Here is a 26,852-nt window from a genome sequence, read left to right as displayed (position 1 = left end):
AGTCTCGGAGTCGACACAAGATGCCCACTCCATCTCAGTGCCATGAGTGGACCTCTGCCTAATAGATCTGTGGTCCATGGATCCAGTTCCCTCCCGAGTCCCCATCCCCATCCCCATCGCCTTCTCTGCCGATCCCGTCCGGCGATCTGGATGTGTGAGTTCCAGAAATCTTCCTCCTCCAATGTTGCCGCCCGACTTCCTGGTCCCATCCCCTCCACTGGTTACGTACAGTCCCCTGGATTCGTCAGCTCTGCTGGTGTCATGCTGCTCCTCGGCTCTGGTCCCAATACTAACTCATCAGTTTCGCCTCAGGCTTCCCAATCACCAGCTCAACAAGAGGATGAGGATTCCATGTCTCCACCTCAGCCTGCCAGACCGTCAGATACCTGTTATATGGTAATGGCGTCATCGATGTAGTTCATGGTGTAATTGGGGAAAAGATTAACAAAACACTGTTAATTCAAAGGAATTGGTGAGTTGTGGATTTATTTTCATATATGTAATGAATTATAACTGTGTTGTATTCCTATGTTTGTTAAAATGAAGTGATATGTTTATTGTACTGTATGTGAAGTATGGCCTATGCTGTAAATAGTCATCGTTTATTCTGGTGACGTATTATTATTATTATTTCTTAAACTCTGAGAGACAGGGATTTTTCTGAACTGAAATCAATTCAAATTGATGAATTCAAAGAGATAAGGAGAAACTTTTGGATACTGAGAGGACGGAAATCTATCCATAAACAACAACATCTGTGCAGAGAATGTTATTCTCTATAAATCAGTTATTCCCAGAATGGCAGATCTTCTGCTAGCTCAACTCATGGACTGTTTCGGGCCATTCCAAGTTAAGATTGGCAGATGCAAGCCTTGCAGAATGTGTACTAAAAATGGTGCGAGACTTGGGGTTGGACTTGTCAAATTACTGCGGACATTGCTTTGATAATGCAAGCAATATGTCCGGAAAATATAAGGGATTTTAAGCACACCTGAAATGCAACCCTTTAATTCACTACAGGCCCTGTGCTGGTACAAACTACAATGCAAATAGAGAAGCACTTGCAAAAATTGCAGAAGATTGAAATGAGAAAGCAGAGGCTAGACGTTATGCTGCCGCACTCGTTGGTAAGCTGAATAAGATGGAATCCGTGATTATGACTACATTTTGGGACAGGGTGCTAAGCAGATTTAAGGCAACAAGTATTCATCTACAAAAAAGCGAGATGGACTGAGCAACTGCTATCGACCTGTTGCAGTCATAGACACTTTTATGTTGGCACACTTTGAGAGCAGTTTGCTGAGGTAGAAGGATCCACTTGTGTGTCAGTGTTACTTCTTATCAATTTGACATTTGCCGCAAATGAAAGAGAAAGCGGTTTGCGGATTAGTCCAGATATGAAGTAAAATTTAACTGATGGGAGTCAGAGATTTAAGGTTGAGGCATATTATGTCATTTTTTGGACAGGCTTAGATCATGCCTATCCAAACGGACTATCTAAGATATTTTTGGGGTTCTCTTCTACAAGGACTGTGCAGTGATTTGTACATAGGAGCTGATAAACTCTCCTTCACTTATACAGAACAGAAGACCTAGAAAAAGCCTTGTCTGACGACCTCAGTTCAGAATTCAGTTCCAACATTTTAGCAAAGAAAAGACCTCACCTGCAGAGCTGCTGCAAATGGACTTAAGACAACATTTCCTAATGTTTTTGTTGCACTGAGATTTTTAACCATGGCAACCACTAACTGTGAAAGATTAGTTTTTTTTTTCTACTCTAAAACAAGTAAAAAATTAACCAACAACAATGAAACAGAAACAACTTTCCGCACTTTCCCTGCTTGCCATTGAATCTGAGCTGGTTAGGGGTATAGATTTTGAAGACATCAAATGCCAGTTTGCATGGTCAAAATCCAGAAAGAGTCCATTGTAAGGTGTTTGAGTGTTTGTATAATATCATTGGCAATGTTTTTAGTTGTTTTTAGCACATCAAAATAAGCTATTTAAACATTTACGCTTTAACATTTCACAACACTTGTGGGGCCGTTGCCCAGGCACACCATGAAGTCTGACAATGGCAAAGCTGAAGATTCATCGTGACACCAAGGAATTGCTGACCATAGCAGAGCTGGGCAATCAGAAACCCGATGCATACAGTAGCTGACATCTCTTTGCAAACTTTCCATTAGACTTGGGCCTCGTTTACAAAAAAAATTGCTATCAAATGCTCCAAACATATAATTCTCAGAATCAATCCGGGACACCAAATAAACCATCTGCTTGGTTCTGATACTGGGATCCTTCTGAAGTCTGTACAGGGATGCGAACAAGCTGTTTAAACAGAACAGGTCAAAGTGAACATTCTTTTAAAAATGCCCTTCAAGTGCACAGAGCACAGAAGAAATTGAACGGTATCCAGTGTAGACAGCATCAGTGATTAAAATGGGTTCTATTTCCTTCTGAGGCAATGCAAGTCACACAATAACTATTTGTTGATATCTTTCTTTAGCGGCAGTAGATTGAAAATGTATTAACCAGTGTAATGTCACAGATCCCACAGTATCCAATCTTTTAAAGCTATGGAACTTGCAGGATATGTTAATGGTACAAACACCTCTTATTGTTAAGGTTCAGGTTTGATTTGTCTCTGGATTTTGTCACCGGTCTCCCTCCATTCTTTTCCATTTTTGCAGGGAAGTATGTCTGCTGATGCCTCTGTCATCAGAATCCCATCCACAGACCAACGGCCAAACCGAGCAAACCCATACCTGTCAACACTCCCATTTTCACCGGGAGTCTCCCGTATTTCACACCCATCTCCCGACCCCCTCCCGTTTTGTCCTTTCTCCCGTGAAACTCCCGTAATTTGTATTCCCAAACGTCGTTATATTCCAAGGTTTATTTACGCTACGCCATGATGCACTACGCTACTTCCGACGTCATAAGTTGCTTATGTTGCGCTTTATATGCAAGTAGACTGCGTATGGCCGTTTGGCCTGAAGCTATAATTTTACATTGTAACGTGTTAACCCATTTGTGCCCAAATTTTTCTGAATGGTTTCATGCATATAGTAGTGTTAATAGTGTCCTATATGAACATATTCTGCATTTATTTTCCCCAGTTTTTTTTTTTTTTTCTTGAAAATCGTATTTGAATGTGCGGCAACTATAGTTGCCGGTGGGCAAATATGTTGTATGCACCCCCTCAATGTAAAATATAAATAGGAGGAGAACATTTGGCATCATGGAAGAGGTGTTAGTGAGATTCTTAAATCTTAAAACACAACAAACAATAAATCCATTTGTCTTAACCCTTGTGCGCTGTTCGGGGTCTTTTTGACCCACATTTCTAACTTTCATTCATGGATAACATGGATAATTTGACACGGTTTAGAGTAAGATTTTTGCACATCTTTTGGAAAATGCAGTTCCCTTTCAAGGAGGTAACTTCAACATTACGTCATTTGAGACGTATATGGGAACTCCTCCCTTCTCCATTTTTGCTGAAATCTTATAAGCTAACGCCAGCTGAGGGACAGCTGGCCAATTGACGCGAAGCATGCAAATACTGACAGGTTCGCGGGCAGTATAAAATGCATGGGCGTGACAATTGCGTCAGAATCTCTTTCTTCACGCTAGAAATCAGTCATCGTAGATGTTGCATTAGAGGACTATCAACTTTTCTTCGAAGCATCCAATGGCTACTACATGCCAGATATGTGCGGGCCCCCGGGACCCGCCTGACCCTCACGAGTTCTGTGTCGCGTGCCTGGGCCTCGCCCACGCCGAAGCGGCACTGAATGACGAAACGTGCGCCCACTGCGCCGAGCTGCCAGTGCACGCCCTCAGAGCCAGAAGGGAAGTGGCTCGAGCAACAGTAGGGATGAGGCCCACTGCCGCCAGCGAGCCGCTGGTGGGCCCTCCACCGCCCGAGGACGAGGTTTTCGACGCTGTCAGCTTCGCGGACGCGAGCTTTCACATCCCCCCAACCCCCCTCGCCGTCGCGAACTTCGTCTCCTTCGGAGCTGGCGGGGAAGACGACTCCATGTCGCTCTCGGCGTCGGAACAGGAATGGGCGTCTCAATCAGAACGCCCCGACCAAGAGCGCCCTGCAGACCTCCAGGAGGAGCTCGTCAGGGTCCTCGGTAAGGCCATCACGGAGCTGGACCTCACGTGGAGCGCCCCGGATGAGCCGGTGAGAAGCAAGCTGGACTCGTGGTTCCTCCAGTCGAGCCGTCGTCAGACTGCATCGAGGAGAAGTACCCCGTTCTTCCCGGATGTCCATGAGCACGTGGTGAAGTCGTGGGCTGCGCCCCAATCGGCGCGCACCCACTCTAACACGCAGGCCATGTTCGCGCACGTGGACGGGCCAGAAGCCCACGGGTATGTGCGCATGCCTCCCGTCGAGGAGACCATTGCCGCGCACCTGTGCCCGTCTTCGTCTGCGCTGGGTTCGGACCGCAGCCTGCCCTCCAAGCCGTGCAGGTTCACAGCCCACCAGGCAGACAAAGACCTATGCATCTGCGGGGGAGGCAGCTTCAGCTCTTCACGCCATGGCAATCCTGCAGGTGTTCCAGGCAAAGCTGCTCCAATCCTTGGACGACGGCGCAGTGGACCCTGACGTCATCAGGGATCGGCACGCGGCAACGGACCTCGCACTGATGGCCACCAAGCGCTCTGCACAGGCTATCGGCCGCTCCATGGGATTTATGGTCGTCCTCAACAGGCACCTATGGCTAACCTGAAGGACTCAGACCGCAAGACGCTCCTGAACGCTCCAGTCACTCCCTCCGGCCTCTTTGGTGACGCCGTGGAGTCAGTCACGGAGCGTTTTTCCGAGACGCAGAAGCGCGCCAAAGCGATGAGCCACGTGATGCCCCGTCGCTCACTCCAGTCACCTGCGAGGTCCCGCTCTTCTTCGGCTCCTCGCCAGGCTCAAGGACAGCCTAGACAGCCCGCCGTGGCGCCCCGCGGCCGCCCCGAACCGGACGCTCGTTTCGGCCGGAACAAGCAGTGGACGGGGCCTGGAAGGAAACGCCAGGGTCAGAAGAGGAGCCCGCGCCGCGAGAGAACCAGCGCGCCGTCCTCGGCTTAGTTTTTGACACGATTTAGTGTAATATTTTTGCACATCTTTTGGAAAATGCAGTTTTTAAAGTAACAAATTATCACTTTAACCAGTAGATGGCTATTTGCTATTTGACTAACTGAAAGACATATTTTCACAACTTTTTCCAGTTGTATTCATATACATATTATGAATTAATAATAATATGTAGATATGATTTGTGAAAAGTATGCCTTTTAGAGCTCTGCAGCCATCTACTGGCTAAAGTGATATATTTTTTTACATTTAAAACGGAATTTTCCGAAATATGGGCAAAAATCTTACACTAAACCATGTCAAATTATCCATGTTATCTTAATGAATTAAATTTAGACATGTGGGTCTTTTATAAGGTGAATTTGACATTTTAAAAAAATGTCAAATGTTTTTTTATATCTTAAAATATTTTTCTATATATTAAAAATATTTTTTTTACATTTATTTATATACATTTTGTGGAGTAAAAATGTCCAAATGTGAAGTGAAAACATTAATAAACTGAGTAAAATTACATTGTGAAAACAAAAACAAAAAAACATTTTTTTGTTACAATATTAGCCTACATTTTGTTGCCTGGGGCTCTAAGACTCCAAACAGCCCGACTGTAAACCACAAACGAAACACGCACAAGGGTTAAAGTGGTGGAACAAAGTTCAGAACAAAGTGCAGCCATATCAGGGCATTGTGTATCAAAAAGTTAAATGAAAATAAATAAATACAAATAAATAGAATGAAGAAAAATATATCTATATAACAAACAAAAAAACAAATAACAAAATGGCAAATAACAAAAATAACAGTGCATACAGATGTCATTTAAAGGGTTAAGTTATGTTTATGCACTAAACAAGACCAATAACCTTGATTTATTAACCTATTAACACAGTATAATCCATTTTCCCATGATATATGTACTTACAAGGCATTTGCCCACCGGCAACTATAGTTGCCGCTTGGACTTTTGACTAAGTATACAAAAAACTATAGATCTCTTGTAAGATTTGTTTTGTTTGGATGATTCTAGAGACCTTCATGATTATATAGATATATATATATGTCAACAAAAAAAATCTTATTATTAACATGAAAATGACCTTTCTTTGGGAGGGTTTGCCTTTGCCATGCTTCCTGGAAGTAGGGATAGGAAGTTGACAGCCTCATGTGACAGGAAGGAAGTGAATACCTTTTTTTTCTTCTTGAAATCCTTTACTTGGTTGTTTGCTTGCATGTCATTGAGACATTAAACATGGATAACATCTAGAAAAATACTTACAAAAGGAAAATGACAACTATACACTGCGGCAACTATAGTTGCCGGTGGGCTTAAATGGGTTAAATATAAATATTTTTCTTACACAAACTCGCTTTGCTTTAGAAGAGCTTTATTAACCCACCGGAGCCGTTTGGAGTTTGTTTATGATGGATGGGTGCACTTTTTTTTTAGCTTCAATCTGTTGGTTGCATTATCAAGCTTGGAAGAACCAGGACATTTATTAATATAACTCTGATTGTATTCGTCTGAAAGAAGAATGTCATATACATCTAGGATGGCTTGAGGGTGAGTAAATCATGGTGTAATTTTCATTTTAAAGTGAACTACTTCTTTAACAATGTAATTAATGTTATATTTATTAAAACCAAGTAAAAAAATATTTTTACAAATACAAGTTGCTGTTTTTGTCACAGCGCACGTGTTGTAGAAAGTGCAGGAACATGATGATGAAGGGCAGTCTTTAATAAATAAAAGAGCAGCATGCAACACATCTAGACAAAGACCCGACAGCAATGAACAGGTGCAAATAAGAAAAGAAAAAAAGTTCAAACTAAATTGCCGTTTACACGACACGCATTTCAACTTCCTACTAAAAACAGAAGACTTTTTATGTGTTTTGGCCATTCATTTACACAACAATGGCATTTTGGTGACCTAAAAAACTCAAATTTACAAAAACAAAGAAGGCAATCCAGGAGGCAAGACAGCTTCAGTTATGCGAAGCCCAACACAATACAGTACCAAAAGAAAAGAAAACTGAGAGCTTAAACATGAATTAGGGGCTGTTTACATTACACTTTTTTCAATCCAAAATGTTTTACTTTCATGCATTTTGGCCATTCGTTTACACAACATTATTGAATTATCAGATCTATATTTAAAAAGCCAACATTATGTCACTGCATGTGGGGACACTATTCAATTCTTCTTCAAAGAAAAAGATGTGTGCTGTGTGCAGAGGGCACTGGAAAGGGAGAGACATTTAAAGGTAGAGATTTAAAGTGAGGTGGATATAGATAAGAATACAAAAGCGTTTTTTCTCCTCCAACATCCTAAGTCCTTGCCCCACTCTCTGAAATGATGCAGTGTACCATCTCCAGCAGAAATACATTAATATCTGTCATGTTTCCCTGATTTGTTAAGCCATTCTCTTCAAAAGAAAGCTTTCGCTATGATAAAGTACAACATTCAGGGCTCTTGTATAAACAAAGGGGAAGAGCTTCCCTGCACTTTTTCTATTTACAACAGTGCATTAACTCACACACACAAATACAATGTATCAGCCCATTATATTATTGTGCAGTTCTCCTGAAATTAGTTTAAATTAATGGTGTAAATGAAAATGCAAGGATAAAGCAATACCCCTTTCAACAGAGATAAATAAAAAATGTCACACTGTAGAACGAAGGAAAAGTTGAGTTTGATTGAAAAACTAAACAAATGGTTCATAAAACAAGTGAAAAGTATTGAAACTTGTACTTATACTTTTTGAGGATAAAGGAAACTCAAGTTGAAGTGGCTTGTGTTGTGACAACTAACCTATGCCACTCCCACACCATACACGTCAAAGTAGCTGGAGCAATTTTTACATTTACGGATATGACGAGGCACGCTTGGTCTATATAAACACTTATAATAGGCTTACTATATAGTGAATAAGGTTAAGAAAAAAACACGTTTTGGAAGAAGGCTTGATGATGCATTCATTTACCGTAAATGGTGGGAAGGAAAATAGACTTTTATAAGTGTACTGAGGTAATGTCAAATGTCAATGTCAAGCCTTGAATACAGGAAGCCAGTGGATATGACCAAGAGAAGTGTGACATGGGATCTATTTGGCTGACTGAAGACCTGATGATCTTGTGATTAAGTTGATCCATGAACAGATCAATAAAACTGCAAATAACTTTTCATCCCATTAATGCTCATTTAAGTTTTTATGATTTACCAAACCACTCCCACAACACATGTACCTCTAACCACACCATCCCAAAGCTGTTAGAGACACAAAGGACGACAGGTGAGATATGTGAGATGTGTCAGTGCCAAGGCTGACTATGATGATAAATGTCTGAGGAGCGAGTGTTGGAGGTTCTCCTTGGATTAAGTAGGTATCTAAATAACAGCAGAGAAAGCATAGTGGCCAGATTTATGTTGTCCTTTTCCCAACAGTGACCACATCCCTCCGATAATGGCTGCTGAATCAAGGCCCATAAATCCATGTGATGCGACACGGCCCTGGACTGTGATAGCCAGTGTGCGGCCCATGCATTTCATTGTCCAACACTTTTAATAGGACAACCCAGGGATCTTAGAGGCCTTAGAGGACAACAGCAATGACATCAAACCTCAGGGAGTGTGAATAAACAAGGGACACATTCTTGAGGGCTGATATTAAACAAAGTCAGATTTAAATAATTTACTCCAATTCATTCCACATAAAAGCTCTGTCTGGTCCTTAGCTGAGAAAATCGAGTGAATGAAATACAGAAGATAAGAGAGAATGCTGTTCAGTGCTTGCAATTTGCAATTAGCATGTTACAGACATCCACACTCATGAAAGTTCTGGAACATAGTGTTTGCTTTTTTCTTTTCTTTTGCTTTTTATTACTATTGACAATTTAAGAATACAAGCTTCCTTCGGTTAGCATCTCAACATTGTGAAAACAAATTGGCTTTTTAGCTACTTATATGATTATTAGATTTTCCTGTAACAAATTGTATTTGTTGCTATTTTTGCCCATACAAAACATCCAATTTTGTGGTTGTCAATTGAATCATGTTTTGGAAAACTGCAATATGATAGCTAGATACCATCCTATGCTACTTAATCATTCCTTTTGTGTATATACAGTCTGAAAATAATTTATCTGTAAGAGAGGTTGAAAGCTATCTTAGGTCTCCTTTCCAGCAAATGATCATTAACATACAATAGTTAAGGTAATAATTTAATTTTAGTATTAACCAGTTGTAACAGGAATTGTTTGAAGGAAACATGTTCTGCTATTTTTAACTTGTTTGCAATTCAGATATATCAATGATTGTCCCTGTATTGCATCACAAAGTTGGGAAAGTGAATGACTTTTTTAGTTAAATTATGTTTCCTCAATATATCATTGACTATTTCAGAAACAAATAGGGTTTATTGCTATTTGTACATATATGAAACAATCCGAATTTGAGGTTATGCATTAAACTGTTGCAAATCTGCAATATGAGAGCTATCTGCTGGTATGGTCATATGTATGGGTCAAAGCACAGAAGGTGCTAGAACCCTATTGTGTTTTCAAGTTGTCTTGTCTATTTTTCTGCCCTAAAAGTGTATGGGCATAAGAGCGTAAATGGTGGAGATCCCACACTAGTACCACATTGGACCAGCAGTTTGGAAAATAGATGGATGGATGATTCAGAAGCAGGCGCCATCTTCTGGCGAGACACAGACAGTCATTCGGCGTGACCCTCACAGTGCTTTTGTTGTATTCTCTACCCGTTAAGAGTGCATCATTTGTACACTCATTATTGAGTGCACTCAATAACGTCCACTATTGCTTTGGACACCACTACAAATGGCTGTCCCCTCAAATAGTGCCCTGTTTAAGGGTATAGGGGGCGATTTTGGAACCCAGCCTAGGTCAGCATACACATGACGGGAGCAGAAACAGAACACCAAACCAAAACACAATGAAACAAAGTATAACTGTGACAACACCATGAAGCTGGTTTAGGTCGATAGCCAGGAGTGTTTCAGTTTAGTTTGCACCAACCCTGGGTTTTAGGCACCATGAAAGTGGCTCGGCTTTTAGCGGTGTTCATCGCTTACGCTCCACTGCCAACCTGCTCCCGGGCAGGTTATGTTCTGGGTAAGAGATCTCAAACTGAAATTGGACGAATCAGCAGTGAGCAAAGTCACATGTTTGATGCAATAAAGACACTCCCCCAGTTTATCTTCCTCCAAATTAAAGGTCACTACAGTTTTTTTTTTTTATACAAATTGTCTGGCTTTTAACGATGATTGTTAACAAGGACCTTAAATACTGCTTGAGTTAATTTTAAGCTGCAAATAATAACTTATTTGACATATGACATCCTGTGACATGCAATTAATCATGTAAAGTTACAAAACACAAAGTCACTCCAAAAAGAGTTATTCTCTATACTAACCTATTAGCACTGTTTCTGAACTTGAAACGTCTCGATTGTAATCTTAGGTTTTCTTCTGGGAACGTACACGTCACAATATTCCTAATTTAAATAATTCCAATGCAATAAAGGGGAAAGGCCTGATTGAGTTCCGCCAGTAGTGTGTTGAAACTCCCGGTTTTATAGTAAAGGGGAGTGACATTTTCAAAATGCGCTCAAAGCGGTTGACCAATCACAATACACGGGCCCTGTTGACCAATCAAGGAGGGGCTTCATAAACACAAGAATGAAACAAGAGAATTACAGACAGACTGGGAAGAGAGGTGCCGCAACAACCTAGAATATGTGAAAATAATGTTGTTTTTTTAACATTCAAGCATGAAAATATATTCTAGTAGCCCCCAAAAACAAAAACAAGACTTTGAAAATCGGCATAATAGGTCCCATTTAAAAGTTTAAAATGAATCCACATACTGTTCATGATAATAATAAAAAATATATTTTTTATATTTATTTTTTGGACATCTCTTTCAGATGGAATGAATTCATTTGGAAATCAGTCGTCCCTTTTTGACACCAGCATGTGACCTGTTTCATCAAGCCCTGTCTATTGATGAAAATACAAGCATGAAGGGTTAATGGCACTGACATTGCATAACAAAAAGTAACCTGGTTTGAGTCATCGCTGTGCCAGGAGGTCTTTCTGTGGACTTTGCAGTTTCTTCCATGTACTCCAGTTTCCCCCACAATGTAAAGACATGCAGGACAGGCCACTGGTGTTTGGACCTCCTTCTTCTTTTTTTGCTCCCCTAAAACTCTGTGGGTGTTATAGTGTACTGGCCTCATTAAACGTATATGTATTTAGCTATCCAGCGCGTATAAACAGCCAGGTGAGGTGAACAAAGAAAAGAGATGATGCTTTATCTCGAGGTCCTTTTTCTCCTCTCCTTTATTTTACACACAGCAGTGCAAAAACAAGCTGTAAAACTGTAAACACAAATAAAAGTACCTATTAACTCAAATTGCCTTCTTCAATCGTTTCCAAAACCAAATACAACACATACATAGTTTTCTACTGAGCATGAGCCGCCATTACACGGTAAACAGAGGAATCTACACTTCGCGGCAACACGTTGATTTTCTTCTTACACATTCTCTTAAGAAAATGACGAATATAAAACGCCTTATATTACACACAGCGCTACTCACCGGCATTGCCCCCGAGTGAAAACACAACTGAGCGGGGATTGAAGAAACTTGACAGCAGCATTTACACAACACAGAGTACAACTCGCTCTGGAAAAGTCTCGTACTAACTGAACTCTAATCTCGTTCCAAACGAGAATACAACAGAAAAATATAAACTGTACACCAAACCTGCCGTTACCACAAGTGTCTGGTAGATGGCGCTAACGCACCGCAAATAACGAAAGAAACACAAAATGACTGAATGATCATTAAGACCGACACACTCCCTGCCTGGTATCTTAAGGATACCACATCTATTACATTTTAAATGCACACACTTTACTTAAACACAAGTAACATCCTGTTTAGGGGAGAAAAGTAAGACAAGTTCAGTTACTGGTCTTTTAAACACTTTAGGAGTGCCGTGGCGAATCACTCTGATATCTACAGTCCTGACAACATCATCTCTGCTGGGAAAAGTTTTGATAACCACTGCCATTGGCCAGTGGTTCCTTGGCACTGCATTGTCTTTCATCAAGATGACGTCTCCTTCCTGCAAGTTAGGCCTTTTGTCCTGCCACCTGGCACAAACCTCTGCCATGAGTGTGACGAGGACCTCGTGTGTCAATAAAGAGAAGCGTTGCTGCAGGAACATGGAGTCTAGGATGCGACGGGCCACCCCGATAAGTCGCTCCTAGGCCCCTCCCATATGGGAGGCATGCGGGGGGTTGAAAATCCATGTGCATTGTTGGTCTTGTAAGTAACGTTGCATGTCTGCGTCATTTTCCAGATTCAATTCTTTTGAAGCACCAGTAAAGTTAGTGCCTCTGTCAGACCTAATCTGTGCGGCAGGGCCTCTGATAGAGAAAAGTCTCCGCAGAGCATTTATGAAACTAGATGCACTCAGTGTCTCTATCACTTCAATGTGTACAGCACGCACACACAGACAGGTGAACATTACTGCCCACCTTTTGTTGTTTGCTTGTCCACCTCTTGTCCGACGGCTGATAACCTCCCATGGGCCAAATACGTCCAAGCCAACGTACGTAAACGGTGGGGCAGCTTGTAGCCGGTCTGCAGGCAGATCTGCCATCAGCTGATGCTCTTGCTTGCCACGCAATCTCCTGCAGGTGACACATTGGGACAGAGTGCCTCTGATGCATCTCTTTCCACCCACCAGCCACAGTCCAGCGTCCCTGATGGCCCCCTCTGTGAAGTGTCTGCCCTGGTGTTTTACCTGCTCGTGATGGTGGCGCACAAGGAGAGCCGTTAAGTGGTGCTGAACTGGGATGATGAGGGGGTTGGTGCGGTTTATCTCAAGGCCAGACTGAGTGATGCGTCCGCCCACTCTGAGAAGTCCAAAACTGTCAACCACTGGGCACAGCTTTGCAATGTTGCTCTGTTTTGGAATGTTTGACTTCCTCTGAATGTTACTGAATTCAATAGGATATCTTTCCAGCTGCATGTTCTTGATCAGTAGTTTCTTTGCTTTTTCCAGGTTCTCCGGCGTGATTGCTTTCTTACAGGTATGCCACCCTCTGCATGTGTTGTCTTTGTCCGATTGTCTGAAACACTGGGCTATGTGAATCAAGACCGCAAGTGCTCTTAACACAGAAGTCCACTTTGAGAAGCGCTCGAAGCGCTCAGTTCCTAAACTGGGCTGTGTGGTTTCAGTGACTAGCGTTGTGACCTGAAGTCTGATCTCAGTCTAATTCTGGGTCAACTAGATCAAACAGTGACTGATGATCAGCTGGAGGCTTATCAGACAAGAAGGCGGGTCCGGTCAGCCAATTGGTGTCTTTCAATGATGCAGCAGCAACGGATCTAGAACCATGGTCGGCCGGGTTGAGCTCTGAGGGGACATACTTCCACTGTTGCGGTGACGTTGCTTGTCTGATGCGTTGGACCCTGTTGCTTACATAAACATAAAATCTTCTCTGCTTATTGTTAATATAACCTTACACAACTTTGCTGTCAGAATAGAAAGTGACAGAGTTCATGTGCGAGTCCATGCTACTCACAACAGTCTCAGCTATCTCAACCGCAAGGACTGCAGCACAGAGTTCGAGTCTGGGGATTGTAGTCTCCTTCACTGGTGCCAGCTTTGCTTTGCCAAGCACGAATCCGACTTCGGAGCGTCCATTTTCATCGGTCACCTTCAAGTAGGCAACCGCTGCGATTGCTTTGGTTGAAGCATCCGCAAACACACACAACTCTCTTGTGCTTGCTACAAAGGTGGAGAGAGATGTGTAGCAGCGGGGGATCTGTATGTCTTGAAGGCATTGTAGGGAGGACTTCCATCTCACCCACTCTGCTTGGAGGTGTCCAGGTAATGGCGCGTCCCACTCACCGTTTTCCACGGTCAGCTCTCTCAGCAACGATCTCCCCTGTATGGTGACAGGTGAGAGAAAGCCGAGCGGATCGAAGATGCTGTTTATGGTTGAGAGCACGCCTCTGCGTGTGAAAGGCTTGTCATCTCGCTGTACTTGAAAGGTGAATGTGTCTGTGACTATGTTCCAGCTGATACCCAGGCTACGCTGCACAGGGACGTTATCCGTGGCAAAGTCCAGGTCTTTAATGCTGTTTGCAAGGTCTTCAGGGGTGAATTCAGCCACGACAGCTGCACTGTTCGATGTGATCTTGTGCAACCGGAGGCTGTTGTGGGAAAGCATCTCCTGTGCCCTCTTCACCAAGTTGATGGCCTCGGACTCTGTTGCAAACGACTTCAGAGCATCGTCAACATAAAAGTCTCTCTCGATGAACGCTCTGACATCAGAGCCGAATTCAGATTCTGCTTCTTTCGCTGCTTTCCTGAGGCAGTAGATTGCTACAGCAGGAGACGGTGTGTTGCCAAACACATGCACACGCATTCTGTAGTCTACAATGTCACTGTCCCATTTGTTGTCGCGGAACCATAGAAACCTCAGGTAGTCTCTGTGCTCCTCCTTGACTACAAAACAGTAAAACATGTGTTGAATATCTGCAGTCACAGCAATTTTCTCTTTTCTAAACCTGATGAGGACGCCTAACAGGTCATTGTTCTGATCTGGGCCTTTGAGCAGGACACTGTTCAGTGAAACCCCTTCATACTGAGCGCTTGAATCGAACACTATTCAAATCTGTTCGGGTTTCTTAGGATGGTAGATGCTGAAGGATGGCAAATACTAGCTTTCTTGGCCTTCTTGGAGGACGGGGGCAATCTCTGCATGTTGACTATCAATCATCTTTTGCATGAACTGCATGTAATGTTCTTTCATGGCAGGTTTCTTCTTTAGTGTGTGGCAGACTGACTTGTGTCTTTTCATGGCATAGTCTCTGTTGTTTGGCAGACGTTTTCTCGGGTTCCGAAAAGGTAGGGGAGCGACCCAGTTTTGAGTGCTATCTTGACATACCTCAGTGTCCATGATCCTCAGGAAGTTGAGATCATCGATGGACGGAGCAGGTTGGTGATCTTTGTCTGTGCAATGGAAGACGGAGGATTTCAGGTCATCCCCGTGCAGCAGAGAAGCAGTGTGAACGGTGGCTTGCTGAGATGGAGGATCATGAAGGACTGGGTAGCTGTGTGGAGGGTCTTTCACACGCAGGTGGCTGGAGCAGGGTGTGAGGAAGCTGGGGCGGCCATCTCCCAAGATACATGTTTTGAGGGAAGTGTCTGAGGAGGGGCGGTGTGCTGTGCCGAGGCACACATCGCCGATCACTACCCAGCCTAGGTCTAGCTTTTGAGCGAATGGGGCATTGTCGGGGCCGTTGATCTGTTTTCTGATCTTGTGTATACTCAAAATGTCTCTCCCTAGCAACAGCAATATCTGGGCACTGGAGTCTAATGGAGGAATCTCACTGGCTAAGCATCTCAGATGAGGGTGATGTAAAACTGCACTGGGAGTTGGGATTTCAGCCCTGTTGTCCGGGAGTTCATTGCATTCAATGAGGACGGGAAGAGGGACGCAGGTCTTTTCGTCCATTGACTCCAGCATGTATCCACAAGCTCTCCTTCCAGAAGTCTCTATGCTGCCCGCGCACGTCTTGAGTGTGTATGAAGATGGAATGCTATTGTCGTTGAATATCTCAAAGAATTCGGTACGAACAAGGGATTTATTACTTTGCTCATCGATGATAGCATACACTCTAGTTGTTGCTTTCTCTGGCCTTGTGGGTAGACACTAACTAAGCATATTTTGGAGCAACCTCTAGCACTCATACCCTCTCCACATACCTGCTGGTTCTCACTGCTCTCCCTGCCGTTCTCTAACGTAGATGGGGGTGGCTTTGCTTTCCATGGTGATGGACCTGGATGAAGGGCTTCGACGTGTTTGATGCTCTGACATTCTGCACATGTTATGGTTTTGTCACAGTTCCTTGCAATGTGTGTGGTTGAAGCACAACAGCGGTAGCAGATGGAATTGTCTTTGAGATATTGTTTACGGTCAGCTAGCAGTTTGTCTCTAAAGCTCTTACATGCTCCTAATGAATGGGGCTTTTTGTGGATTGGGCATTGCTTGGTGAGATCTAAAAAGTCAGCTCCAAGCTCACCTTTCTGGCTGTACTCAGCGACTTGAGTCTTGTGGACTGCAACAGACTGGTTGACTCTACTCTGGAAGCTTTTGGGTTTGTCTCTATTTGTGGCAGGCAGATGCGGCATGGTGACTCTGAAACTAGGATCGTTTCTTGCTTTGGCTTGGTTCTGGATGAAGTCGACGAACACGCTGAATGGGGGAAAGGAAATCTGATGTTGTTGCTTTATCTGAGAGCCGTAGGACATCCACTTCTCCTGTAGATTATACGGGAGCTTTTCTATGATTGGAGCTACTCCCCTGGCAGTGTCAAGGTAAGTTAGTCCTGGAAGGAATCCATCCTGCTTTGCTGCGTACAGTTCCTGTAGTAGGTCGGCTAAGGTCGCGTAGCTTGGCTGGCTCTTTGTTGGAGATTCTAGGGAAGCTTTCCAGTCTGGCAAATAGCACCCCTTCAATAGCTTCGGGGGTGCCATAACACTCTTCAATGCGCTGCCAGATAGCTCGGAGGCCACCCTGGGGGTCTCTGATGTAGGCTGCTCTGAGCCTGCATGCTTGTTCGGACGACTGTTTGCCGAGCCATTTAATCAGAAGGTCAGTCTCTTCTGCTACTGACAAGCCTATACTGTCTATGACATTGCAGAATGAAGTTTTCCACGCCCAGTAATTCTCTGCCTTATCGTCGAACTTCATCAGCCCTGTGGAGACGATTTGGTATCTAGCAATGAACTTCGCCAGGTCAGCAGTCGGGGAGTTGTGTCCATCTTGAGTAGACGTGTGACGAGGCGAGGTGGGGCATGGAGCAGAACTGGGTAATATATGGTAATTTCTTCTCTGCCATGCTTGGTTGCTGGCTTGATGTGGGCTGTAATACAGATTAGCAGGTGACATGGATGGCTGCTGTGGCTGTAGTGGTACCTGTGACGGCGGTGGCAGCCATCTTGGGGCTGGTGTCGGTCTCCGGGACTCTGCTGGTGGGTGTGTCGGTAGCTCTGCAGGCGATGTTGCTGGATGCTGTACTGGAGATCTTATGGCTGGCTGCGTTGGAGGACGTGCAGGTGGAAGCGGGTGGCTGTGCAGGCTGGGCGGAGTATTATCGCTTTCGTATTTTATATCTCTTTGCGGTGGCACGCTGTTTGCAGTGAAATACCTTTGGTTCAGTTCTGACTCCGGTTCCCCGAGGCTGTTGCCATCATCTAATTCTGCTTGAAGAACTGCTACTTCAGCTATTGCGGCCTCCATTTCTTTTCTACACCGCAATGACTCCAATTCAGCTTCTGCTTTGGCAGTTTGTAGTTCCGCTTCAGCTTTCTGAAGTTTCAGTGCCATTTCCTTTTCTGAATAGGCTGCTTTGGTTCTTGCTGCTTGAGCTCTGGCTTTAGTGGTTGCTAGCACTGTGCTCCTTCGTGAGCTGCATGTTGATCCTTGTTGAGATGGTGCACGAACAGAGCTTGATGCAAATAACTCTGATCTCACCTCCCAGTCACCGGCTTCTGCATCAGTCACACCAGTGGGAAGTTGCGTTTTGGTCGGAGAATCCATGTCTTATGGAGCGAGTTGTACTCTGTGTTGTGTAAATGCTGCTGTCAAGTTTCTTCAATCCCCGCTCAGTTGTGTTTTCACTCGGGGGCAATGCCGTTTTACTGTAATGGCCTCACTAAACGTATATGTATTTAGCTATCCAGCGCGTATAAACAGCCAGGTGAGGTGAACAAAGAAAAGAGATGATGCTTTATCTCGAGGTCCTTTTTCTCCTCTCCTTTATTTTACACACAGCAGTGCAAAAACAAGCTGTAAAACTGTAAACACAAATAAAAGTACCTATTAACTCAAATTGCCTTCTTCAATCGTTTCCAAAACCAAATACACCACATACATAGTTTTCTACTGAGCATGAGCCGCCATTACACGGTAAACAGAGGAATCTACACTTCGCGGCAACACGTTGATTTTCTTCTTACACATTCTCTTAAGAAAATGACGAATATAAAACGCCTTATATTACACACAGCGCTACTCACCGGCATTGCCCCCGAGTGAAAACACAACTGAGCGGCGGATTGAAGAAACTTGACAGCAGCATTTACACAACACAGAGTACAACTCGCTCTGGAAAAGTCTCGTACTAACTGAACTCTAATCTCGTTCCAAACGAGAATACAACAGAAAAATATAAACTGTACACCAAACCTGCCGTTACCACAAGTGTCTGGTAGATGGCGCTAACGCACCGCAAATAACGAAAGAAACACAAAATGACTGAATGATCATCAAGACCGACACACATAGAGACCCCAAACTTCGCAGGACGGTCTCAATCATGCACCACCATTTACAGTAGGCGCACAGACAAACACCTGTCCAACTTTAGATGGGGATAAGGTGATTTGCATTTTGGGTCATAACCTATTTAATACTTTGTTTAAATACAGCCTTCAAAATATCCATAATGAATATGTCCATAATTAAAAGCTATCACTACCAACATGCTTTTACACCAAATATTCATCTACGTGTAGCTTAGCACATTGTTTCAGCATTAGCATTTCAATTCAGTAACGTGCTTTAAACTGGTGCATGGAAGGGACTGTTGAGCAAAAGCCCTCTACCTGATCAATGCAACATCAAGTAATCAAAAAGTTCTGAAATTAAATTAATCTGCAATTCCAAAAAGGCTTCATAAGCCTGCCATAAACATAAACTCATGGCCCTCACTTGATCGGGCTGTGGAAGAACATTTAATTTAGAAAGCCTTAAAGTAAAGGTCAGTATTAATATCAGAGAACTGATGCCTTCTCTAAGTACGTCTATGTGTCCCGGGAGAGGATTACCAGAAAACATCACTAGATCTAAAGGGCTATGCAGCTATTGTAAATTAAATGTCAGCATTGAGAAAAATACCTCAGCAATTGGATTTTTATTAAATTGCCATAACACTGAAAGTCAGACTTAACTTCTGTGATTTAATTGAAAGGATATTTATGCCTAAACATGCATGAAAATGTCTTGCCTTCAAGGAGAGAGAAAAATACAGATAAAAAGAGCAATCAATTGTAGCGCATAATGAATAGTAAGTAAACAACTCATGAATAAAACAGCTAAATAATTTTGCCTTGTGCCATAAACATAGTGCATTTGCATATCCTCTGTGTCTGATGCCAGTTAGCCCGATGAGAGTGTCTGAGTTTGGCATCCGTCACAGTCTGTCAATACAAATGTGTCATTTGGCAGTGCCCAAGTCGCATGGTCGAACCTCCCGATGCCCTCTGACAATCCTGGCATTCTGTGTCTCGGCTCCCCAGGGCCCAGCTGTTTGCCAGTCGGCCTGTTTTGTGTCTTATTACCCAAAATGCCATGCCAATATTTCCCTGGCCGTACATCCCTGCGATAATCAGCATGTTTCCACTGAATATTTCATTAATGGCTTTAGTACAGCTCTTTCTGGCTCCTGAATACATTTGATTGTGTAAGTTGGTTCAAAAATATAATTATTCTTACCCATAAACAAACAGTAATAATATACTAATGGACAGCAGCAATTTTGTTCAGATTAAAAGCTTTTCTCTCACAAGCTGCATTTCTGTTTTAGGTTTAAATGACTGAACAAATAACCTTCTTGCTTTAAAGTCAACACTATAAATCAAAAGCTAAAGCCTGTATTAAACATCTTTTTGGAATGAAATGAGTAAATGGGCTGCATATCATATTGGGTAAAATAATTTGTCCATTACCCACCATACTGCACATCATTTCTCTTTGGAAAGCTGAATGAATACATTTAAATGACAGTGCATGTCTGTTGTGAATTTTGTAATTTTTTACATGAAAGCCATTGTACAGGCATGGCCGAGGCTACACCTGTGCGCTTTTCCACTAAAAGTGGTTCTCGAAGGGCTGGTCGAGGCCCCCTTCGAACCTCTGGAGTCGGCTGAGGCCAAGAACCCTCTCTCAAGGTAGCTTTTTCATTAGCCATTACTTCTTTGAGGAGAGAAGGAGATCTTCAGGTGATCTCTATATCTCATGGGTGCCTGGAGTTTGCTCCCTGCGACCTTAAGGCTATCTTGCAACCCAGGCCGGGCTATGTGCCTAAAGTGCCATCTAATGTGGCATGGCCTATGGTTCTGCAGGCTGTTCATCCTCCACCTCACGTGATGGCGGATGAAGAAAGACTTAAGTTGCTCTGCCCTGTCAGAGCTCTCAAGATTTATGTCCAGAGGTCTTCTTCATGGCGAAGGTCAGACCAGTTGCTGGTGTGCTTCGGGTCGCCCCAAGAAGGGGCTTCCCGCATCCAAACAGACCATCAATAACTGGGTCATTCAGGTTATCTCTATGGCCTATAAGGTGCGCAGCTTGCCTTCACCTTTGGCCGTGAGGGCTCATTCAACCAGAGTCATGGCGTCCTCTAGAGTTCTCCTTCCATGGGCCCCGATCCAAGAAGTGTGCGATACAGCAGGATGGGCCATCCCTCATACATTTATCAGATTCTATAGCCTGGACATTCCTTCTACGCCAGGCACTCTAGTGCTCTCCTCCTAAGTGTGCCGGTGTGCAGCTTCACACTGGGACAGGCAGGGCTCGTTGTGGCATAGTGGGTACTCGTTCCCCAAAGTGTCGGTAGTCGACGCAGTTCGAGTTCCCTCGAAAGTGAACGTCTCGGGTTACGACTGTAACCCTTGTTCCCTGAGAAGGGAACGAGACACTGCGTCCCTCCATCACGCCTTCCCCTGCCTGGGAGCGACTTGCTTCATCGCAGAAGCTAACTCTGTTGTGTACCGGCGTCTCTTTGTAGCTTCCGTGTATGCCGTCACACATTACGTCCTGACGCAACACCAATCAAGATTGGCTTAGTTTCATTCATGCTTCTGCTCTGAGATCGATTGCTCCTGTCTGCCTCGCTGTGACTGCTGCTGCTGTGAGTTTGTTTGCTGCGTCTAAGCCTCGTATTAGCTTCGTATTTCTTTCTGTTTTTAACCATCATTTATTATCATTTCTAGTTGTTTATACTACTAAATACAGCTTACCCAACATCTCAGATTAACCTGACATTGCTAGCTTCCGTTATTGTCAGCACAACACGCTAACTCGCTAGCCTTTTAACGCACCACCCGTGCGCTCAGTTATTTATTTTTCTCTCGCGCGCCCGCGCCTTTGAGTTCATAAAAGTCCAGGTGAGTAAGAATCAGTCAACAAACACGGTGAGTAATGTCTTCTCCTGTTATTGTCACCTGCACTTCATGTCACATGTTTACCATAGCCTTCTCTGTCGGCAATATAGGATTTATATGTGATAAATGCAAGGAGACAGTCAGGCTGACAGAGAAGATTTCAGAACTAGAGACACGCATCCAAACTTTAAACGAGAATAGTAAGAAGAGTACTAGAGCTTTAGATACTATTTTGGATGCGCCTAGCCTAGTGAACTCTTTACATGAGTCGGATCCGGCTGAAGTAGAGCCCGTGCAGCAGGGCAGATGGGTGACAGTGAGAGATCGCTCTAGTCGCGGATAAAAAAAAACACTTTTCCGTTCCGATAACAAATCAATTTGCCCCGCTCAGTGAAACACCCACTGAGAATTATTCTGATTGTGCCCTAGTTATTGGCGATTCTATTACACGGAACGTGAAAATAGAGACACCAGCCACCATAGTCACATGTTTGCCGGGAGCCAGAGCGCCTGACATCAAAGCAAATTTGAAAGTGCTGGCTAATGCTAAACGTAAATTCTCTAAGATTATTATTCACGTTGGCACTAATGATGTTCGACTCCGCCAGTCGGAGATCACCAAAATTAATATTAAAGAGGTGTGTGAACTTGCAAGTACGATGTCAAGCACTGTAATTTGCTCTGGCCCCCTTCCTGTTCGCAGGAGTGATGAGATAGTTAGTAGATTGTGTTCACTCAATGGCTGGCTGTCTGGGTGGTGTCCGCGAAATAATATAGAATTCATAGACAATTGGAAAAGTTTTTGGGGCAAACCTGACCTGTTGAAAAGAGATGGTATTCATCCCTCCAGGGATGGTGCTGCTCTTCTCTCTAGTAATTTGGCTCATAGTCTTAGAGATAAAACATGACAATCTGGGCCTCAGGTCAGGAAGCAGACAGACTGGCTTAACCGACCGTCTGCTAGCGGCCTCACGTCACCAAGGTCAGATAAATCCCATCACATAGAGCCTCTTTCACCAGATATAATACAAATGAGCAAATTATAAAGCTTGGGTTGCTGAATATTCAATCTCTTACTTCAAAAGCGCTAATAGTTAATGATATGATTACAGATTATAACCTAGATGTGCTGTGTTTGACAGAAACCTGGCTAAAACCAAACGATTACATTGCTTTCAACCCCACAAGATTACGGTTATAAACATGAACCTCGTCTGAAACGCAAAGGAGGAGGTGTTGCTGTAATTTATAGTAATATTTTCAAAACCACTAAGAAATCTAGTTGTAAATATAATTATTTTGAAGTGTTGGTGCTTAATGTAAAAATATATAGTGTAAACGATAAATCACGTTTGAAAATTCTGCTGGCTACTGTATACAGGCCACCAGGGCACAATACAGACTTTATCAAAGAATTTGCTGACTTTCTATCAGAATTAGTATTGGCTGCAGATAAAGTACTAATTGTTGGTGATTTTAATATACATATAGATAATGAAAAAGATGCATTGGGATTGGCATTTAAAGACATTGTAAACTCAATTGGAGTTAGACAACACGTGTCAGGACCGACTCATTGCCGTAATCATACTCTAGATCTAATACTATCACATGGAATAGATGTTGATGCCGCTGAAATACTGCAGCAGAGCGATGACTTGACTTGACTTCAGAGCCCCAACGCTAAGGGCATTCCCCAAAGTGTCGGTAGTCGACCCAGTGTCTCGTTCCCTTCTCAGGGAACAAGGGTTACAGTAGTAGAGACGTTTTCTCAAGTGCTTGGGAATTGAGCTCTGCCTTGATTGTTTACCTTTCAAATATAAATTTTATAATCCCCATTTAAGGAATTCCATAAGGATATAATGGGATTCAAGCTTAACTGTCCCACTTTAACCTATAATGTCTCATTCATATTCTTGCTAAGCCTTAATTAAACTTGTCCTGTCAACTTTTTAAACCATGCAGTTGTCTTTAAATAATTTACACAAAATGTCAAGGCCAACTTTAGCTTCATAGTTTATAAATAATGAAAGTTTTACTATTGCTAATACTTTGACAGGTAACTGTACCACCTGTGCTATAAAGGACATGAATAATACCTTAAATTGTGTGTTTTATTAAAAAGAGATGTGCTGTGACTTTATTTCTGGAAGACAGGAGAATGGGCAAAATAGTTGTAGACTTACATTGAAAGAGGGACCTGAACTCTATTTAGAGACCAGAATATAGACATGGGAGTGGATTCCTTTGACTTGGGCCCGTAAGAAACCACGCAGAAGTCCACACATCCAAGATCCACACATCCAGAAACTTGGTGTATGCTAAATATAACATGCCTGATAAAGACTTTTGTCTCGGATTCATATTATCTGTTCGCTCAGATCAAATTAACCTCTTAGTTTAGATCATTGCACTGTAAGAATAAGACGACTGAAGCAGTGTGTGAAATATCTGCTCGACTTAACAGCTCTTTTATAAAAAAAGATTAAGAAGTTTGGACTTAATTATTTTCATGTGAAGTACACTGCTGCATGATTAATCATTAAAAGATCTCGATCTCGACTCAAACACCCATGCGATCTTATTCCTAAATGACAATGATTTGGCTGTGTCTAAACATTTGACAAGTAAGATCACAGAGATTCAGCAAACATTCAAATCTCTGCTTGCACTGTTGCTGACCCAGAGAGAGCAGCAACTTCACAAACAGTCTTTTCAACCAGACAGTATCATCATTTATATCTTAATTCAAATCATCACAGAAGTACTGGGATAAAAACTTAGTCCTGGGATAAAAACATGTCCGGTAGCGATCAAAATACAGTAAATCACCTTTTGAAATGAACTCAAAAGGTTCAAATAAAGATTGTATCAATTACACTGTTACAACAGTAGGTGGCATCAAGTGACTTAAAAATGTTTGTCATTGAATCATTCAAGTGATTCATTCAAAAACACTGATTCATCCGGTGATTAAACAAGTCAAATCTTTATAAGTCAGTGAATCATTCATTCAAACAGATTGTTTTAAATAATTCAAATGAATTAAATATTTTCAAATAGACTGCAGAAATTAATATTTTTTTCAGAACCTCTAGTAAACTACACATTATTTTGTTTGTTTATTCAGAATAATAGGAGAATCACAATCTCTATTTTAAACAATTGAAACAATTAAAAATTGTGATTCTCAATTCATGCAGAATCGTACAGCTCTACTTCACAACACAAGGAAAATATTTAAATGTGCAAAATATAAAATATAAAAAGTGCAAAGCATTTATTTTATTTGATGATAACTGGTCTTTGTGCACATTTAATCTAATGTCTCTGTAAACCTCCTATACTGGGCAGTGGGATGCGCTTAAACCCAAACTTTTTTAGCTTCAGTTGAATTCCTCCGCGCTTCCCCCTCTTCCTCGTCTTGATATTAAAATCCCAATTTTCATACCTTGTATTTCCTTGCAAGTCCATACTCCAGCTCGCCACAGTCCTTGGATAATTTCCACGCAATTGGAGCAACAATTCCCGGCTGTATTGTAGCGTTGGATATCGTGAGGATTCCTGAGCACTCCAAACAACCCAGAAAAATGTCCAAAACGTCAAAAGCCAAAACCAATCCATTCCGTCTGATGAAATCTTCAATATATTAAAGAAAACAGTGCTCCAGGTAACTGAGTTTCAACATAAACAACATAAACAAAACAAAACAAGGAACGAGAGACAATTTTGTGTACTAAGCACACCAACAACACACAAGGCACACGCTACCGGTCGCTACAAGAGCAGCGCCCCGGCGCAGTTATTCGATTTTAATATCATCGAATAACTCCTAGAATAAGAATATGAGATGTGCAAACATAAACAGTATGATTACATCTGTCTGTGCTGTTGGTGCTCAGGGTAAAGTGTACTTGTGAGATGTCACATGTTCTAATTGGATACGAGCTCCAGCTTTTGGCTGACTTAGTAATGAGCCACCTCTGAGCACATGGATCTACATGAGAATAAAAACAAAAGGATATTTGGAAAGTGTGAAACAAATAAAGGATCAAATCAGCTTAACGTCTCAACAGGTAAATAAAAAGTAAATCTCAGGAAATAATGCCATTTGTGTCTCATGTTTGTCTGTCCCAGTGACATACTGATGATATAATTAACAAAATACTGAACATAGTCACATTATTTGATTAATTCTAAATAATGTGTAATGCAAAATAACTTTTCAAATGTTAGTTTTGTCATCTGAATACCAGCCAATTAACATTCTGGCACACATATATTGTATTTAAACAACTGTTAAAGGCTGAGTTGTACAATAGTTTGCTGAACATGCAGATCTTGCCAGCTGATCATTGAAAGAACTTGAATTGCAGATAAAAAGGCAAGAGCATGAGAACCAGCTATTGCGTTTGCGAGAGATAGAGCTGGATACTACAAGGTTGCATGGTCATGATGAAAGAGCTCTTCTACTCCTGTCCATCCCATAGTAGATGTTACATCTACAATGTCTGGAGTTTCCACACCAATGCATGGTACCAGTCCTCCATCTGTATTTGATGCTAGAAAGCATATTTAGTTGGTGACTCCTTTCAGTGAAACTGAGGTGGATGCATACTTCTCTGCCTTTGAGTGGGTTGCAGCTACCCTGAGATGGCTCAAATGCTGCTGCGATGCAGGTTGGTAGGCAAGGCCCAGGAAGTGTGTACTGCTTTACCAATTGACCCTTCGCAGGGAGCTTGATTGACATGTGATCTGACCAATCATACTTCGCCATCCGCCATTTTGTCTGACAAAGCAGTCAGGAGAGTTAGTAGATTAACATGGGAGGATTTGAATTTGAAGTGTGCTGAGTGTACTGATGCCTTTCTGTGGTTAAAACAACATTCGTTCTTATGTTCATTCATGTTTATTTGATGCTATTCAATTCAATTCAATTTTAATTCAAAGAACTTTATTTATCCGTTAGGAACTTCATTCGTGTCGAGCATCAATGCGTGTACGGTTCCACAAACACAGCACAATATACCACACACACACACGCACGCACGCACGCACACACACACTATAAATAAACTAGAAGGAAGAGATGATCGGTTCACGAGCAGTTTTAACTGAGGCTCTACAGCGATCTGTCAGGCACATTAAAGAGCCACAAAACGGTATTTATTGTTTAAATTTCTTTAAAAAAAATGACCAAATTTGAAAGGTGAGACTTTGTTTAATATGTTTAATATCAAAAGTAACCTGGTCTGTCCTGTCTGTCAGCGCGTTGTCAGTGTCCTCTCTGCTCCGCAATTTTTTCTGTATTTTTCACTGCGTGAGAACATTGTATGGCGTGAGAGCGGCATAGCTTGTCGGACATAGCGACAGTAACTAAGGGGGCTGGGTCAATTGAACAGATTTTCGATTATGACCTTGTGAAGAAGGCTGTGTAATGGACTTATGAATTGGTACATGCAGACAACATTTTA

The 26,852-nt window shown here is 42.5% G+C and overlaps 1 protein-coding gene across 1 annotated transcript in view; it reads right to left on the bottom strand.

The window, feature by feature from the left end:
- Nucleotides 1-287: 287 nt before the first annotated feature.
- actr3b (actin related protein 3B) overlaps nt 288-26,852 on the bottom strand; it is a 71,526-nt gene continuing 44,961 nt past the window's right edge. The window contains exon 14 of the mRNA XM_079602139.1: nt 288-386. The gene's annotated coding sequence lies outside the window, so the exon portion shown is untranslated. The remainder of the gene's footprint in view (nt 387-26,852) is intronic.

Source organism: Phoxinus phoxinus (assembly GCF_949152265.1).
Source record: "Phoxinus phoxinus genome assembly, chromosome: 24".
NCBI classification, from domain to species: domain Eukaryota; kingdom Metazoa; phylum Chordata; class Actinopteri; order Cypriniformes; family Leuciscidae; genus Phoxinus; species Phoxinus phoxinus.
Note: the sequence above shows the minus strand (reverse complement) of the source record. Positions and strands in the feature narration are given on the sequence as shown.